This window comes from Agelaius phoeniceus, chromosome 9 (genome assembly GCF_051311805.1).
Source record: "Agelaius phoeniceus isolate bAgePho1 chromosome 9, bAgePho1.hap1, whole genome shotgun sequence".
In the NCBI taxonomy this organism is placed as follows: Eukaryota; Metazoa; Chordata; class Aves; order Passeriformes; family Icteridae; genus Agelaius; species Agelaius phoeniceus.
Window position 1 is genome coordinate 7,102,659 of NC_135273.1, and position 17,840 is coordinate 7,120,498.

Consider the following 17,840-nt stretch of genomic DNA (forward strand, 5'->3'; position numbering starts at 1 on the left):
GGTTCTGACATCTCAAAAGTATTGCTGCATCATTTGAAACACACCTGCTCATCAGCCACATTCAGCCTTGTGTAACACCCCAACACCTTCTGGGGAACCTCACTGGGAGCATTCTGCAACAGCTGGCTGGCAGCATGGGACACCACAGAATTGCCCAATGTGATTGATACACTCCATTTCTGCACCCAAATGATAAACCTCACAGCAGAGGCAGAAATCTGTTGCGTGCCTCAGACAGCAGCTGGTAATTAAAAAATGAAATAATTTTTGTGGGTAGCCTGTGTTGAAACAAAGGAACTTAGGCTTATTTTGGCTGATGCTGATAGCTCTTAGTGGTCTGGTTTTGCTGACCAGTACAATCAAAGTGCTGACAAATTTGGAGTGGCAGTGCTAACCCAAATGATGTAGCTCAAGTCTGACTTCAGCATTTTCACAAAGGCAAAGTAGAGGCGGAAAATTCAGTTTCACTGGCAAAGAGAAAATAGTTTCTTGTTGAAGGCTTCCAGAAAATTCAAGTTCCTCAGTAGTACAATACAGTTTTGGTAAGGAGATGCCTGTTTCAGGTATAGAAAAGAGTCCAGCTGGTTATTAGTAACATATGTGTTTTCTGTCATTGTAACCATCGTTCACAGGAGTGTAGCTGCCCTGCATGGAGAAAAGGTGACAGCACTAACTTGGAAATTGAGCTTTCATAGAGGGCTGGACTCAAGGTCTGTTGAGGCAGCCTCGTTAACCCTTTGTTGTTGCCTGCAGGGTCCCCTTGCAGCTGGTGAGGGTTGGGCATTCCTGGCCCTCAGCAAAGAGCCAGGGCTTGCCACATGCTGGGCTGCACAGTTCCACACCCACAGAACACAGACCTGGCAAGGGGAGAGAGTTTAAGGAAACGCTTGTCAGTAAAATGGGACATTTTCAAGGCAGCTAGCCAACATAATTAATATAAACCCTGGGTTTATTTCATGTTAGGCCAAAGCATACGTTCCAGTAGACTGAGAACATAGAGTGTGTTATCAATTTTTTTTTTAAGACTTACTAGTTCTCGACTAATTATTAACTTTTAGGATGTGTTTGCCTTTTTGATCAGGCTCCCTTAGCATTTTCATTTGGAATAGGAGTGTGCTTTTGAAGGGAATTGCTCCCTCCATTTCTCCCACTTACCACACTTTGGTTTACGTGACAGAGTGGGATGTGTTGGAACCCTGGATGCTGAGAATTTTAGACTTTCTGTGCCTGAGAGGCACTGACTCCCAAAAGAACACTATATTTGACCTGAGGCCATGGAGAAGGCTTCCAAAATGGAATGATAGAACTGGGATTGTGGGTGTGTAGTTTGAATAGAAGTGTGTAATGTCACATGGTGGAAAACTTAAGAGTTTAAGGTTTTAGAACATAGTAATATATATAAAGTAAGATGGAGACTTTGGGGCAGAGGTTGGTCCTTCTTCTTCTCCTTCTCCATGGATTTGGGTGGTTTTGTGTAATTGGATAGTAAAGTTCGTATTGTGGGCCGTGGGTGATTGGTTATTGTTAAAAATAATTTAGGTGTAATTTCTTAATTGGACAGTTTATCCTTGAAATACCTTGTAGGGAGAGCTACTCTGCCATTTTTTACCTTGTTAAAGTACTGTAGAACTCATAGCTTGTGAGATTGTAACATAGATAAGAATGAATAAACATCTGAGTCCAAACAAGAAATACCATCTAGCGATTTAATCCTGCCCTTGGCAGAAAAGAAGCAAATAATCCATCAAGGTGGATGCATAAACTGGATTAATTTTGGTTAAAACTAAACAAGAGGTATTTTCCAAAAGTCTAAAGTCCTGCAGATGGCAGCGGCTGCCAGGCCCATTGGCTTGGGCTGGAGTCAGCATGAAGCACCTGCCCAGGCAGGGACAGGGCTGAACCCTGCAGAGCTGTTTCTGTGTGCTGTGGTGTGTGCCATGGAGAGCTGGGCACATGAAAATGCCATTTAGGAGAAAAACTTCTACCTTTACAACATTGGATTATGTACTTACATATTCCCGTTTTCCCCCGATATTATTCTGACTTCTTCAGCTCCCATGCAGCCTCTGTCTGCATGACCTATTTGCTTTTTCCAGAGAAACTCAACTTTTGAAATGTTTCCAGAAATTTCTGTATCGATGTAGTTCAAGTATGTGTTGCCTGGTTTGAAAGTTCCCCTGCCAAAAGAAAACCACAAGTGATGCTCAATGTTCTACACAAATGAGGGGGAAAAGAAAACTTGACTATAGGGAATAAGGGAGATGAGCTGAGGGGTGCCATGGGAGTTGGGGCTTTGAATACTACTGCTAGAATTTTATGAGCTTTTTTTATAGTTTTGCTGAAATTCCTGTGCCTTTCAGGATGAAAACACTTATCATTTAGCACAGCCTTTGTCAGTATCACCATGATTTATTCTATACATTACTTTTGAAAAGTAAGATCTATCTTCAAATAAATCCAAGTCAAAAAGTTCTCTCAGTGTTTCTGGTTGCTCTCAACCACGAAGGAAATTGAAAATTATAGTTTACATTTGTGCCTTCTGTGCTATCACTGTTCACTCTAACAAAACACAAATTGCAATTTGACATTAACATTGAAATTATCTGTGAGTTTATTGCTGCAGTGGTGTATTTATAACCAAAGGTACTCCTGGTACAGACCAGTACTGAGGCTGTGTGCAAACACAGAGGAGGCTGGTTTTGTAATATTGAAGCTGGGTTGCTGACCAGCATCTATTTATTGAGATTTAAATTCCCATTTACTGGAAAAGGCCAGGCTGAGTGGACAGGAATCCCACATTCCAGCACAATTCATGGGCAAGCTGCAACTTTCTTATTCACATATTCCCCAGAGGAGGGGATAATTGGATGGCTGTGCATCTCTGAGCTCTTTGTATTCTCAGAGATCACCAAATCGTGCTTGAGTCCAGCAGCAGCCACAGAGCTCTTGCCCACTTTGCTGGGCTAACATCAACCTCAGAAAACAAAAGAAAATACAGAGCAAGAGGGACCAGCAAACAGATTTTTACCACAGCCTGCAGCACGGGGAACTTCCATCACTTATCAGCTGCTTTTATTACCAGTATAAATCACAGACCACACAGAGCAAGGTGACACATGTGAGAGAAGCTGTGGGTACATTCCATGTGCTAACAGTGACAGAGCCACGTCTCCAACAGCCACATTAAACTTACTTGTCAATGGTGTATTTTTTTCTGAAGCCATTAGTTCCAGTCAAGGCTACATCTATATTTCCCTTCATGGTTTCTGTTGCACATACTTTAACATGTATCTCTTTTCGCCAGCCTTGGGAAGCAAAATCAAATGGATTACAGTTGTAAGGAGATTTCTTTCCTAAGGGTTAAATTTCTTATATGTTTCAGTGTCTCTAAGAGAGAGAAAAGGATTGCACAAACATGCTTGTAAGCAAAAAACACCTCTGACAAATTGCAGTTTATTTATTAATTTTCCTATTTCCCCAGTCCTGTGGCTGTTTCTCCATTAATCACAACTAAAACTGTATTTCTTATTGCTTCCTGCCATTTTGACTTGATGAGCTTGGCAAAAATATCCTAAAATGCTCCAGTTTTATAAATTTTGCGAATAAAAACAATGCAACATTTTTAAATTTGAAATTATGCATTTCCAGCATAAAATTCCTCCCAATTTCAGCTTCATAGAATTTTTGAAGTCATCATGTAATAACCAAGTTTAACCCAAGGGTGAGCATCATTTGATCGGTTTTTACAATTATCTCAGCATTCCCAAATAATGCTGGTACTGCATGTTCCTAACACCTAAAATTCTGGATGTTTTATTGAGTGCAACTCATTAACTGCAGCAGCTCTGCAGAAGTGTAAGGTCCTTTTTCACACATAATTCATTGCCATTTTAGAATACACCACAAAATGAGCACTTACGAGCATATGGAGGGGAGGGCCCTGTGTTTAAATAAACCTTTTGCTCTTCTTTTTCAGTTTTATGTAAAAACTTATCAGCATGATGACCCATCAGTGGGCATCCTTCTTCTGGACATGGAAAGCAGTCTCCCTGGGGGGAAAATAAAAATGTGTGTTATAAGACATCATCTATTTAAATCCTACTTCTTGAATTTTAGAAAAATAGGGTATTTCAGCTTTTTCCCAGTTGTTTGTTTGTTTGTTTGTTTGTTTGGGTTTTTTGTAGGTCTTTGCTTCTCAGTTCAGATCATATCTTCAGTATTTATCATTGTGGTTGAAAAAGGAGTTGAGGTGGTCAGTCATGTTATTTCATCTTGTTGAAAATCAGAGAGAAACAGGTTGGTCATCTGGCCTAATTCCTTGTGGTCTTGCAGGGACCATAAGTAAATACCATAAAGAGTGTTGTGCCTTGCTACCTGATCTGTAATGTCCAGGTAATAAATTCATCTTTCACAGGGTCCACTGGAAGGTTTTCTGCTGGTTATAGGATGGATAACCACATTTCCAAGTGGGTCTGGCTGAATATCTCACCCATATGGTAAAAATATTTATGTTTAGGAATAATGGAATTTAGGAAGGTTGGGCTTTCCATTTGGGATTTGTTCTGTCAGCTCTTTATTCCCATGCAGAGCCTTAATGGATTCAATCTACCTGCACAGATCAGACAATCAGATCAAGACCTTGACATCCATTAAAAGAAGGTAAAACAAGATAAGCATGAAAGCAGATGAATTGCAGTGGGAAAAAATAGCTCTGCTGTGTTTAGGTAGTTCAGTATTGATATGTGGGAGGTTCTGTTCAAATTGGTATTTGTAGTCCTTCGGCTATTGGTGCATTTGATGAAAAAAAGGCAAAATTATCATTATCACTTCTCCATTGTGAAATTGCTTGGCTTTGGGTATGATCTGGTTCTGAATGTCCCCTGTGCTCATATCCCATGATCCCAAGTGTAGAAGTTGTCCCAGGAATTATTAAAAGAAGAAGGGCAGGGCTCAGATAAATCCAGACCTGGCACTTACCAACACAAACTCTCGATATGTGTCACACTGGTACCCAACAAACCCATTTGGAGTGATGATGCTCTCAGCATAATACCTGAGACTTCTTTTATGTCCACATCCAATAGATCTGTATGCTGGGGAAAAAAACAAACCAACAAAAAACCCAACAGGTAAAAAGTGGTTAAAGCAATACACTAACATAAAGTCCATGCCAAAGAAACATTTTGGGGTATCTTTTCCTCAAAAGCACTTGCACATATAGTGATGTCTCAGGTAAAAGAAATGACAATGATTAGAAGACATTTAAATTGTGAATTATTTGGTTTTGTAGTAAGATAGTGTACTTATGCCTACATATATTATTTTCTGTTGGAAAGAGGTAGTTTTTAAAGAGGTGGAGATGCACAAGGTGAAACAAGAAGCATTTGGGAGTGTTCCCCTTTGATATTTCAAAGACTGGAATATTTCATAGCTGCAGTGTTTGTAAAGCATACAGGAGTTACAATGAAGTAGTTTCCCTTTTCTTACAGTTATCACAACATGGTATTCTGCAAAATCACAGTTTCCACTAATTTCTAGAATTAAAAGTAATTTTAGCAATTATTATGAATTCAGTGGCTTTTGGTGTTTTTAAGCACTATAAAATCCGAAGTAATTTGATAGCAATTCTGTGAAATCCTCTGAAAAGCAGGATATTTGGCAGCATGTCTTTGGTTTTGTCAGAACTCTTTGAAACAAGTACTTTTCCCCATCACACTGAAATTTATAAGTAGCCAGTAAGGAAAAAAGGAAGTGCTATTTGGGTTATATTTACATGTCCCTTATAGCAAATGTTATCTTCCTTGATTCCGAGGTCTCTCCTATATCAATAATCCATATACTCAAGTTAGGTTGTTTGTATAAAAATGGGTTTTATTCCACTTCAGCATGTGGTGGGGGCTCACCAAACCACAGGGGCAAGTCTGGGAGGCACTGAAGTAGTTGCAGACTAGCACAGGTTGTAGTGAAATCAAAATTTCCCCCAATGGCAATGTTTATGCATCTTAAAGATAGACCAGCTGGTGTTGACCAGTTGACACATTGTTCTTTCCATAAGAAAAGAAAAGAAACCCCACACTAAAATCTCTTTGAAAAGTCCTTGTTGTCTGTTTTTCTTGGAAATAATCTGCATCATCAATGCTTCCTGAGTATGTTTTCTTAGTAGCTCCTTCTTTAATTCAGAAAGGTTTGTGCTTTTAAACCCTCAGCTCTTACAGCTGGCTCAATTTATGTTAGTGGCAAATTCACTTAACACCTATAGTCTTTCTATTGCATCAAAAACTGTAGGGAAAAAGTCACTAAATATTATGTCTAAAGCACTTAATACATAAAAACACTACATAAATGTAAACATTAGCAAACAATAGAGAGGTTACCAAACAAAGTAAGGTTTAACCAAGAAGAGGGAGTTAAGGCTGTCTCTATTTTTCAAGAGCTCCTTGAACAACCAACTCCATCTGCTCGTGTTCAATAGAGTTGAGTTTCTCCTTCATGACAAAACATTGCAAAGAGCCTTTTGAAATGTCTCTGGAAAAATATTTAATTTTTTTTATTTAAATGCAGACATTTTTATGCATTCCAGTTGGAAAGTGTTTTTGTTCCAAGTGACTTTGAGCACAGCCAGATTTCAGTTTTCTTTGTTACTAAGTTCTTGACCAGTTCTAAGGGAGAGCATTTTTGAAAGCAAATTATTTAACTAGTGGTAGGGATTTCAAATCATTAAGCTGTGAATTATAGATGTTCTCATTTCTGTAGGTTAGGATCAGAAGACAGGATTTTGTGGATCTATTGTACTGGATCCCAGGGTAATTCTGATTAATGGGCCAACTTTCTTTGAAGAACTACTAATGGAGCAGTCGTTTTATCATCTTTTATATTTCTGACCTTGGACTTTTCTCTTTGAAGAGACTAAAGCTTGATGGCATGCATGAATCCCACTAATATTGGGAGTAATATCTTCCTAGGGAGAAGGAGAGCTCAGATTTTAAAATACTCATTTTTGGATTATCCATGGATGAAATTTTACCAATCCTTCATATGAAGAATTCCCACTGAGTTCAGCCTGTCAGCACAGTGGCAGGCTTTTAGAAAGCTTGTGATGCACATTTTTGCATGCTTTAACTGAAGTTTTCATCTAGATTTTGTCTTGTTTAGTATAAAAGAAAATTGGAGAGTATTTCAGAGGCAACTTTAAATGTTCCATTTTTGAGTATTGTCTTCCTATCCCAAATCTGAACTATATAAAGGTCTTACCTTATCCTAGCCTTTGTTTCTACCTGTAACTTATAATGAGGTATTACTTCTTTAAAATGTATTTACCTCTCATCAGGTCGTTGATATCCCGAGTTGCAGGAGGCACACGAAGCTGCTTGCATCCTGGCATCTTCTTCCCACCATTTGGGTAAAAATCCAGGTGGCCACAAGTCTGAAGAATCCCTGGAGCTGAAATGCACAATGGATCCTGGCAGATCAATCCCAGGTGCTCTGTAGCCAACCTGTGTGCCGATGGCAGCCTTTCAATGAATACTTACCAAAGTCAAAGAAAAGGTGACCAGCATGAGTGTGAATTATATCAACAAATTTTGCATCTGAAGGATCCAGCCTAACCATTGTGGGAGTGTACTGGAAGAGGGGCCCAGCTGGATCCAAACCTAAATGAATGGAGATACATCTGATTGAGTAAATAATACTATCTGTATATCACCACACACAGGTTATGTATGCTATATATGTGATTACATTTCTGCCTTTACATAAAAAAAAATCCATTTTGTGGTCCACAGCTAGAAAAACAGGCAGGGTAATAATAGAAATCTGACTGAAGGCATTGCAGCACAGTAAAATGGTGATGGCTGCTTGGCTTACTTTTGGGAACAATGATATAATAGATTTGGTTTATAGGGATTTTTTAATCATTTTATTGAAAAATATGAAATCTTCATATGTTACTCTGAGCACGTAGATTTATTTATGAATTTTTATTTGGCAAGAAGTCTATTTTTATTTCCAGAATATCTTGGTTGAAAATGGTATCCCTTCACTTCTGTGTCAGTGAGGTCTCTTTGGAGATAAAGAAACACAGCTCTGACTCCAGTTTCCCTGAATTGCTCATGTGACTGCTCAGTCATGGCTTAGACAAAGCAATGCCTATGCAGAGAAAAGAGCTGACTGGGAGAGAAGGAAAGCAGAAAATAACCAGTTTTTGGAAGAAAGCAATGTGTGACTGTGTCACGACTTGTGTGCCACCATGCTGGCTGGACACTGTTATTTATGACAGAGCAGCACATTGCATTCTGTATTGTGTTTTTATAAAGCAGAAATGATTCTTCAGTTCTCTTTAAGTTGCATGAAAATATCAAGTTTTATCAGCTGAAATAGCTGCAGTACCTGTTATTCTTCCAATGCCAGGCTTCCTCCTCCCCGCCTCCCCTGCCACGTGTGCTCCAAGGCTGTGGCCAATGAAATGGATGTTGGCAGGAGAGTAGCCATACTCCTGCTGTGAAGGTTTATGGAAAGGAGAAAAAAGCAGTGTGGGTATACAAGTGACTCTGCAGCATGTCCCCGTGCAGTGCCAGGACATGGCCAGGTCACTGGGCAGTGGAGATGAGTGTTCTGGTGGAAAGTCACAGTTCTGGGTGAGGGGATCTCTACCTAAAGAGAAGCAATTCCCCAATCATCCCACCCCTCTTCATTTTCAGGGTGTTCATGGCTATTTACCCTCTTATCCCAATACACTAAATCCAGGGGATTTAATGTTTCATTTCAGATTTTCAAACCTTTTGAACTGCTGAAAATTCATGTTAGTTTTTCAAAATCAATTATGATGCTAAAGCAAGTATTTTTATTTGTGCGGGATTAAAGCCCTTCTATAACATTTGGACCTGCTTTACTGGTTCCTCCTGGCTCTATTGAATCAAACCTAAAGGTGCCACTCTGAGCACAACCTTTATGTGGACTGTGCATGTGCCAGGGATATTTTTTACCTCGAGGAAGTTCACCAGGTACTCCAGCTCGGCCCCCACAACGCGGACGTTGTTGACGGCATCCGTGTACAGACCACTGGAGCCACCCCTCCAGTCTGTCAAAATGCAGTTCACATCTTCAGAGTGAAACATGAACTGGCGGAGAACAGGAAAAGAACCGAGGAGACGGGAACAGCCATTAATTACAACTGTAGCAGGGCACTTGTAAACTGTATTTTGTTTTGTTTGTGTGACCGGTGATGACACATCTCTAGTAATTCCTACTGATGCTGAAGATCAACACAAGGAGGCAGAGTGGAACCAGTGATTAGAGGACGCCCACAAGCTTCCTTCAGCTCTTCTTCCATTCCAGATGCCTTGGTTGGCTCTAAGGTACCAACTTCTCTTAATGACAGTACCCATGTTACCAAAATATGTACAAGCATTATCCTTCAAAATGTTTATGCTTGAATCATCTAAAAGAATTCTCAAATTTGTGCTTGAATTGTTCAGCCCTGAATTTCATAGATTATAACAAAAATATTCTATTTAGACATTTCTACCAATAGAACTTTCTGATTTTGTATTTTATTCTGAAATAATTTCATTTTTGGAATGTGCCAGAGTAGAATGAAACCAATCTGCTGAACAAAGCCTTTTGGTTTTATTAGATCAAAGGTGTCACTCAAACTGACACGTTTATTGTGACCTTTTGCTGAGGTGAGAAAACTCGCTCTTTTTTCTCCCTTTATTATTGGCAAGGAATTGAAAAATCAATTTATTATAGCTTTCCCTGAGGAGGCGAATGCAGCAAAAGGGCATTAAGGAGAAGGCTGAAGTGCACTATACTCCTAGCCAGGAACAAGACAGTAGTCGTGTGGAACTGGGCTTCAATCTGACTTTTGTGCTCCCTGAATTAACAAGAGAACAGAGGTGCAAATTTTACATGGGAATTTAAAGCCAGATGTGGATATTTAGAATTTCAAATACAAGCAACATGACTATTAAAAATAGTTGTACCTACCCTGCAGATGCTTGTTATCCAGGGGAGATCTGCTCCAGCAAGGTGGCCGTGGATAATGAAACGAGTTTTCCTGTGCGCTCGGAAATTCGAAGCTTTTATAGTTGAAGGATTTGTAGCTGAAATTTTCTGTGCCAAGAGAACCAAACAACCAACAAACACAACAAGGATGTGATTGTTTCATCCCACTGTGCATATTGATGAAGGACTGAGTGCCCCAATGGTTAAGGCATAGTTCTAGACCTGGAAAAGATGGGTCTTACTCCTCATTCCTAAACTCCCTTTCAAGTTTCATTTAATCAATTAATCACTTCAACAAATGCTTCACTGCCTCTGGTTAATTGAATTAATGATACTGGCATCTTCTGCAGTGCTTTGTGATGTACTGGTACAACATGCCATGTAAGTACAAGATTTTATCAAACTTGGCAATAGAAATGCAAAGATAGCATCTTCTGAAAGGTATTATGTGGTTGACTTTGAAACTATACCTATTTTTCTTTCTTTTTTCCTTTGAAGATAACACCTTAATTGCTTCATTGATATTTGATGGGAAATCCCACCAGGCTTCAAATTCAGAGGCTGTAGGTATTTTGATGTGTATTGAGAAAAAAGACATTATTTTCTTTAAAAGAAATTCTGAGTACTAGCCCTTACATATTTTTTGTTATGGTTTTGTTGACCTAAAAGAAGGGGGATGTCATGCACTAATTAGCAGACATCTCACCTTTGGTGAAAGACTGATTTGTTAAAACCTCATAGGCCCTCAGCTGGAGGAGTTGGGCTTGTTCTGAAGTGACTTAATAAACACCTCCACTGATTGTGACTGCCATTTATATAAAACCCCTTAATTCTGGAGCCTTTTACCTGTAATAACTTGTGTTAGAGGGCTGTGATTAATGTATGTTGTAAATATACCTGGCTCCTCAGGGAGCTGAAATGAGGAAAAAGGAAAAAAGATGGAAGAAAATTATCATGTGTCGAATATAGAATTGGAGGTTCTCCCAGCAGTCTTATGAGCAAAATATGTGAGAAAAGAAACCCTCCCTACAATTTATTGAATGTATTGTACACTGTCAGTATTTAAAAACAAAGCATTTTCTTACTTGGTATTTCACCATGTTATCTCTGGTGTAGAGAAGGAAATTTGTGTTCACAGCATCTGGAGAGCTGGGCAAGCCTGCCAGTTGTCTCCCCGGGATCCCAGCCCATGGGGGGCTGTCTGAAAAGCATCCAAGCCTTTGGTAGCAAACTTCCCTTCCTGGGGTGCACAAAGAAAGAGATATTTGTGTTCTGGGAATGTCACAGGTTCTGCACACGAAGCTGGCAGGAGAGGGTTTACACCAGGAAAGCCAAACAAGCCTGATTTGGATTGGGATGGCACTTCTGAGCATTTTTCATTTAGGGGCTGAGTTTTGCTCGGGTGTTTGAGGCAAGGACTTGAACTTCAGGAGTGGTTCCTGCTGCAAACAGAGCCTGGAGCTCAGCCTGGTGAGCTCAGGATAAGTTTGGTTCAACATATTGTTAACACAGCCCTTGGAACAAGACAATAAAATCTTGATCCAGGGAAGAAGAAATCAGCTTTTGCTGTCAGCACAGAGTAGTCCTTTAAATCAGTCCTAAACTCTAGGGATTATCTAAATTGTTATTTCTTGTGCAACAGCTCATGAGGGAGCCAAAAGAAACCAAAACATTAAAATAGATACTTCTGCTTGCTCCACAATGGACATTAAACATCTCCCTTATTGTTTTCATCACCATAAGATTTTAGTGGAAGCAATAAAGTGGAATCTGAGTGGAAGCCTAGAGCAAAGCACAGCCTCAGGATGTGTGATCTGTGCCTGAAGGACCAGTTTCACAATTTCTATTGTGCCTTTAATACAGTAATGGTGCAAATATGACATGCGGGTGTTGCCATTAATTGTCATCCTTCCACACTGTTATAGCACATCAGTTGTGAAATCCCAAGAAATTTTTATTGCTATTGAAAAGTCCATTCTTTCCTGTCATTGAAGAGGTATTTTGGACCAAGACTATTTTCTTGTTCTCTCCATAGCACTGTGAAGAGTGGGTGCCTAGGCTCTCATTACCAGGGTTGTAGCTACCATGAGTGATTTCAGGGTAGGAAATGTTCTGGAAGAATTTCAGTATCAATTTGCATATAAAAATACCTTTCTGATTTCCATTCTGTTTACTAGCTGCAAAAACCTTTACAGAATTAAAAAGTAATGAGTTAAATGTGGGAAAGACATGACATGACTCAGTGATCCTAATGAAGAATTATGTTAAATCCATTCCAATGAACAGTTTTTTTCTAGAATATAGATATCCTGGTGTAAGCTGCACATCATTTTTACTCTTTATAGACTTTATTCATGATATGTCTCACCTCTGGCTGCATTGAGAAGAAAAAGAGTAGTGATCCATACTGGAAGCATCTGAAGTGAATAAGAACACAATTCAAACATAATTGAAATTAGAATCTGGAATTCACCTAAGGGTTCCCTTAACCCATTAAAACCTCTTGAATCTCAGTACTTTAGTCATTTACTCAGAGCCAAAAAAGTGACTCCTCCTCAAAAATAGTGAGGTTTCAAAAAAATAGCTTTGGGATTATTTCTGTTTGCCATGGAGATTTTGCATGATCAGGAGATCCTCTAGGAATCCTTAAAGATCATCTTTCTGTCCTTGACAAACAGAAACTTTTTTTCTCTGTAGAGGTGCACTTTATGGGCATGAGAATTAAATTCTAACAGGACTTGCAACAACATATTACAGACTGAAATTTGTCCTAGGATTTCATAGAAAAGTTACTCACAGAATTGCCATCAATGATTGCATTAAAAAAAAAAAAAAACAACCCAAGAACAAACTTAGTTTGTGCTTATAAATCATACAGATGGTCTTGAAAACTCATTTTGATCACTGCTATCAGCCAAGCATGCTTATCAGCCCTCATCTGCCTGATCACTTAATCACCAGCTGATAGGTAAGCACAGGGGTAAATGGAACCCATCATTTACTCCAAGGTGAAGCAGGGAAAGACTTTTAAGTCAGTCTCACTACTACCATGAGCAACTTATCTTCAAAGAAAAATAGATAATTCTTAAAAAAATCTAATGTCATGCCCAGATCATCCAGCCAGTGCTGCACAGGCAGAGCCCTGCATCCTCTGAAATCCATAACACACTGCTAGGAGCAAAGAGTCCATCCTGTGAAGCCAAGTGCAGGTTCAAGCAGGTCCTGCTTCCATCTCCTCTCCTCCAGCCACTCACCAAATACCCTACCCTCATCACCATGATCCTTATTTCAGTTCCTTAGATGTCCTTGGCTCCAGTGCATCCCATTTTACCTTGGCAAGGCTCAGAGCAAGTTCTCGGGGTCAACCTCTCCGTTGCTCGTGGCAAAGCTTGCAGAAGCTCTTTGAGGAGCCTGGAGAGAGGCAGGACAGCCCCGTGCCTGCCCTCCAAGGGCACGTGGCAGAGGGATGCTCACCCTCTGCTGCTCCACAGTGCTTGGATTCCCAGCTGCATCTGTGGCTGTGTTGGGTAGTGCCAAAAGAGATCTCCCTCTGTCAGCCTTTATCTGAGATAACGCCAACCAGGTCCAACCAGTTGCTGTGTGACCCCACCCACTTAATGCAAAGTTTCAAACAGGCTGTTATTGCCCTCCATTGCTTATTATTTTTCAAGCTAAAAATTGCTGGGAAGTGTGATGTAAATATTGAAAAAACACAGGGCATTTCAGGATCAGTGGGGCTGCTCATCTTGGTGCAGCGAGGCTGAGCTGAAATTGTGACTTAACATCACACTGATGGCAGTGACAGAGCCTCCAACCTTTGCATTCCATCCCACAGTTTTGATAGCAAAACTATCCTGCCTGGATAAAACTGATCCCTCTCTTAAATAACTTACAGTCTTAGGCAAAATTTTCAAATTTGTGTTTGATATCTAAGTCTACTGTTGCAACATGAAGACACAAACAAGGTGTTTTAGGATGAGCTGGCATATGTTTGCCAGGTTCAAACTGTCACTTGAGAAAATGCAGAAAGAAGTATGAAAAATGATAAATAAAATTAAATGGCTTAGTCTGTCACTTGTTATTTGTTCATCTTGTAGATCTCTTATCTCTAATTTTGCTACCAGATGAATTACCTGACTTTTCTTTGAAAAGGTGACAAAAATGCTTTTAAAGAGAAGAGAATAGTTCCTGGGGCAGATTGTCACCACATTCAATCACCATGAATCTTCATAATTAAATTGTATTAATTGCAGTAATTTTATTTTTTAGTGTTTTGATAATGATGTCATTTCACATAGTACTATATTGTTGTTATACTATTATGTTCAGGTTTCTGATCAGACTTTCCTAGAAATCTTTGTTCCTGCAGGTGTAAGTGGGGCTTCTCCAACCTAAATGATTCTATAATTCTGTGTAGACACAAATGAGAAACCTGCATCTCCACATTTTAATGTTAAACCCTTTAAGTAGAGGGGTGACTACTGACACCTCCTAAACAAGGGTGTACAGGAAGGGGAGACTCCCTTTTGGTATAATCCTTTCCACTGACTGATGAGTTATTCCATATCTAGCACACACAAATATGAACTGGGTTAAAGTGAATCTTACAAATGCTAGGTACAAAAGCATTTTCAAGGTTTTCTTTTTTTTTATAAAGCTAGCCTTGAAAGGTTGATTTCTTCAGCTGTAAATTGTAGAAGAAAACATAGGTTCCAACTCTGTGTCCCTAAGAGAAAATTAAGAATCAAGGCTAGTATGGCGTTCAGGAGTTCCTATTCATCTCTTCAAGACTAAGTTAGTCCAGTAAAGTATTGAATTAGTCACATTAAAATTGAGTTATCCTCTGCTCACATAGTTAAAGCCTGTTGTTGGGTTGCAAATTGATCAGTTAGCCAGTTACCCACAGAAGTTAAGTAAACAAAAAATAAGTGTTTAAAAGATTCACACACAAAAAAATCTGCTTCCAAGTTATCTTGGGTCATCCTGGACAAAATTGGCTTCAGTGATAGGTTATAGAACTCAGAACTGTCATGTGTGGTATACTCAGATAAAGCATCACATTTGGAAGTACTTAATCTTGTTTTTTATATAATTAAGAATTTATAGACAAAGAAAGTTCGATTCATTAGAATTTAAGGACCCCACAGAAAATTAGTATTTAATCTTACCTTCTGATTTAATTCTATTATATATAACATTGGACCAAACCCTCATTTCATTCTATCCTCACCATTTCTTCACACTTCAGAAGGAAAGTTTACTGCACAAACATGTTGCTCAAACTTCTAAATGAATCTATTTGATTCAGTGAATTATTCTTGAATAATTTGAATTCAGAGATTTTACCTATGCAGCACATTTTGGTGCCTGTGTTCTCAGGGGAGCTCAAGGAATGTGAATAACTCATTACATTAAGAAGCCTTTTCAAACCTGGTATTATAATCCTAAACCATACCGGTAGCCTCTGCTGCAGCATGGACTCAACTGCAGTCTGGTGGTGCAGATTTCAGATCACTTAAAGATTCAGTGACTTTGTCAAGTTAAAATTCAAACAACAAAATCTTAAAGGGTTTTTGATTTTTCCCAAGATGAGGACATTACTGTCTCACATCCTTGGTGTAAATGTGTGCTATGCAGTTTTTACAGATCAATTGAGAACACTGGGAATCAAATGAAGTTTAACTTACCCAGGCTTTTCTCAGAACACATAAAGTGACTCTTTAGGAAGGTTCTTGCTGCCTTTCAGGAGACACCACAGTTCTCCTCCAGTGTTCAAGAGAAGGTTCCTGGGAGAGCAAGGTATCCTCATATATGTAACAAATTACTCAGAGGATTTGCTCCAGCTGACAGGCATGAAATGGGTTTTCTATGCTAGTTTGCTAATACCAGGAAAGCTCATAGCTCAGCAGCATTGTCAGACGTCAGCGCTTCTGTGCTGGCTTCTAGAAATCTTTGCACTTTAATGGGGTTAACTGCTTTGGTATTATCTGGGACCTGGGGAGGAAGCAGCAAGCAACAAAATGCTGACTCTCCATCCCTTAGAAGTGCCTGAGGGTTTCTCATCCCTGAGCTTGTCCAAGCTGTCCCTGAGCTCATGCACAGCTCTAGCACACCCAGCATCTCGTATCAAGCACTTTGGAATCCTGCATCTGTGAGGAGAATAATCTCCTTTCCTTTCAGGTGTGCAGTGCCAGCTTCATTTCGTGTCCCTGTTACTAGGGTGGAAGGAAAGGAACAAGGCATTTTGTGTTTGCCTTCTGCACGATCCTCTTTTTGTCATAGATGACATTCATACCTTCATCTCTGTTCTTGGCTGACTTCTGTTTTTCTCTTATATGTCAACATGGGAAAATGATTGCTTATTCCATCAGGCTGGATAAGATGGACTTTAGTCTTTTGCTCTCCATTACCAAAACCAGCGAGGAAAATTCCTTCTGTCCTGAAGTTTTATCAATGAATGTGTTTTTGTGAGGGATGAAGTGGCCAAATGTGGAAGAAGGTTCTTTCTGCAGCTAAAACACAGCTTTGTGCATTCTCTCCTAAAACCTCTCTTCTTTAGCAACATCTGTAATCATCTTTCATGATGAGGTACAGTGCATATAATATCCTACAATTCAAAAAAGGCTTAATAGGGATAATTCAGGCAAGTTATTGTTCAGGGCTGGTTTTGTTATTTATTTTTTTCTTCTCTCTCAATTTTAATTGCACCACTGTCAAGTCTTGATCTAGAGAAAAAATTTTCTGGGCAGGGACCTGCCTATCTACGCACATTGCAGGGTGTATAATTCAGTTTTGGGTGTATGAATAATGTGTGAGTATTATAGATAGCAACAGTAATGTAAAGGTCACCTTTTCCAATGTATCAGTTGTAACAAATTTGAATTTAAAAAATCTTAAATACCAGCAAGTATTTTTCTATTCATTCCGGTCTGCTTGGCTGCTGAAAAAGAGATGAAGGGATTGTTATTTATATCTGCTGTGCCTTTCTTATACTTCTAATACTTTTATTGATGCCAATCCCAATGGGATGACTCATAGAATAAAATAATTCTTAGATAAAGAAAGAATACCAAATGTTAAGTTCCATTTACTTTGTATTTTAATACCATCTTAACTAACAGTTGTTGCATGACTTATTTGTAACTTTTATGTAAGCCCAAGTTTTTTTCTGAATACATGTGATAAGGTCTGAAGTTTGTATCTAATAAAGAAAATATATTTATTCCTGCAGTTATGCCTTAGTTTTCATCAAAGAGAATTCCAGGTGAATTACCTGGTCATTGTTTTCTGTGATAAAACACTCTGGTGCTCAGTGCATGTTTTGAGGGCAATATTGAATTAAAAAGTACAAAATGGGGACCTAAGGAATATGATAGAAACAGAAAAGTTTAAATCTGCAGCAAGGTATTTTAAGTCCTATGGGCACTATGTGCATTGATCTAAATTTCTGGGATGCAAATTACTAAATTACAGTGCAAAAAAATGAAAATAAGAAATTACATTAATTTATACAACCTGTTAGTCACTATTAAATGGAAACACATAAGAAAAACCCCAGATGGTTCCATATCAGACCTTGGATGTGATATGGGGCCTGGTGTTTTTGAGTTTGCCATTTTGTAGGTGCTGGTTCTCTTCCATCACAATCCCATTTCCAACTTCAGTCTAGCACACAGGCAGTTTCCATCAGGGCACTGTTATGTTTGTGCCAGTGTAAATTTATTCTTAAGTGCTTGTGGTATGGCAACACCTGTGGTGCTTTCGTAAAACTTTGTGTTGTTTTGTGGTGTCCTCTCCCCTTGTGACCGCAGGTTTGTGTTTGTGCCCCGTTGGTGTCG

The 17,840-nt window shown here is 39.2% G+C and overlaps 1 pseudogene; it reads right to left on the reverse strand.

Annotated features, from left to right (window-relative positions):
• Positions 1–689: 689 nt before the first annotated feature.
• Positions 690–12,419, reverse strand: LOC129123478 (pancreatic lipase-related protein 2-like; annotated as a pseudogene).
• Between the last annotated feature and the right edge of the window lie 5,421 nt (positions 12,420–17,840).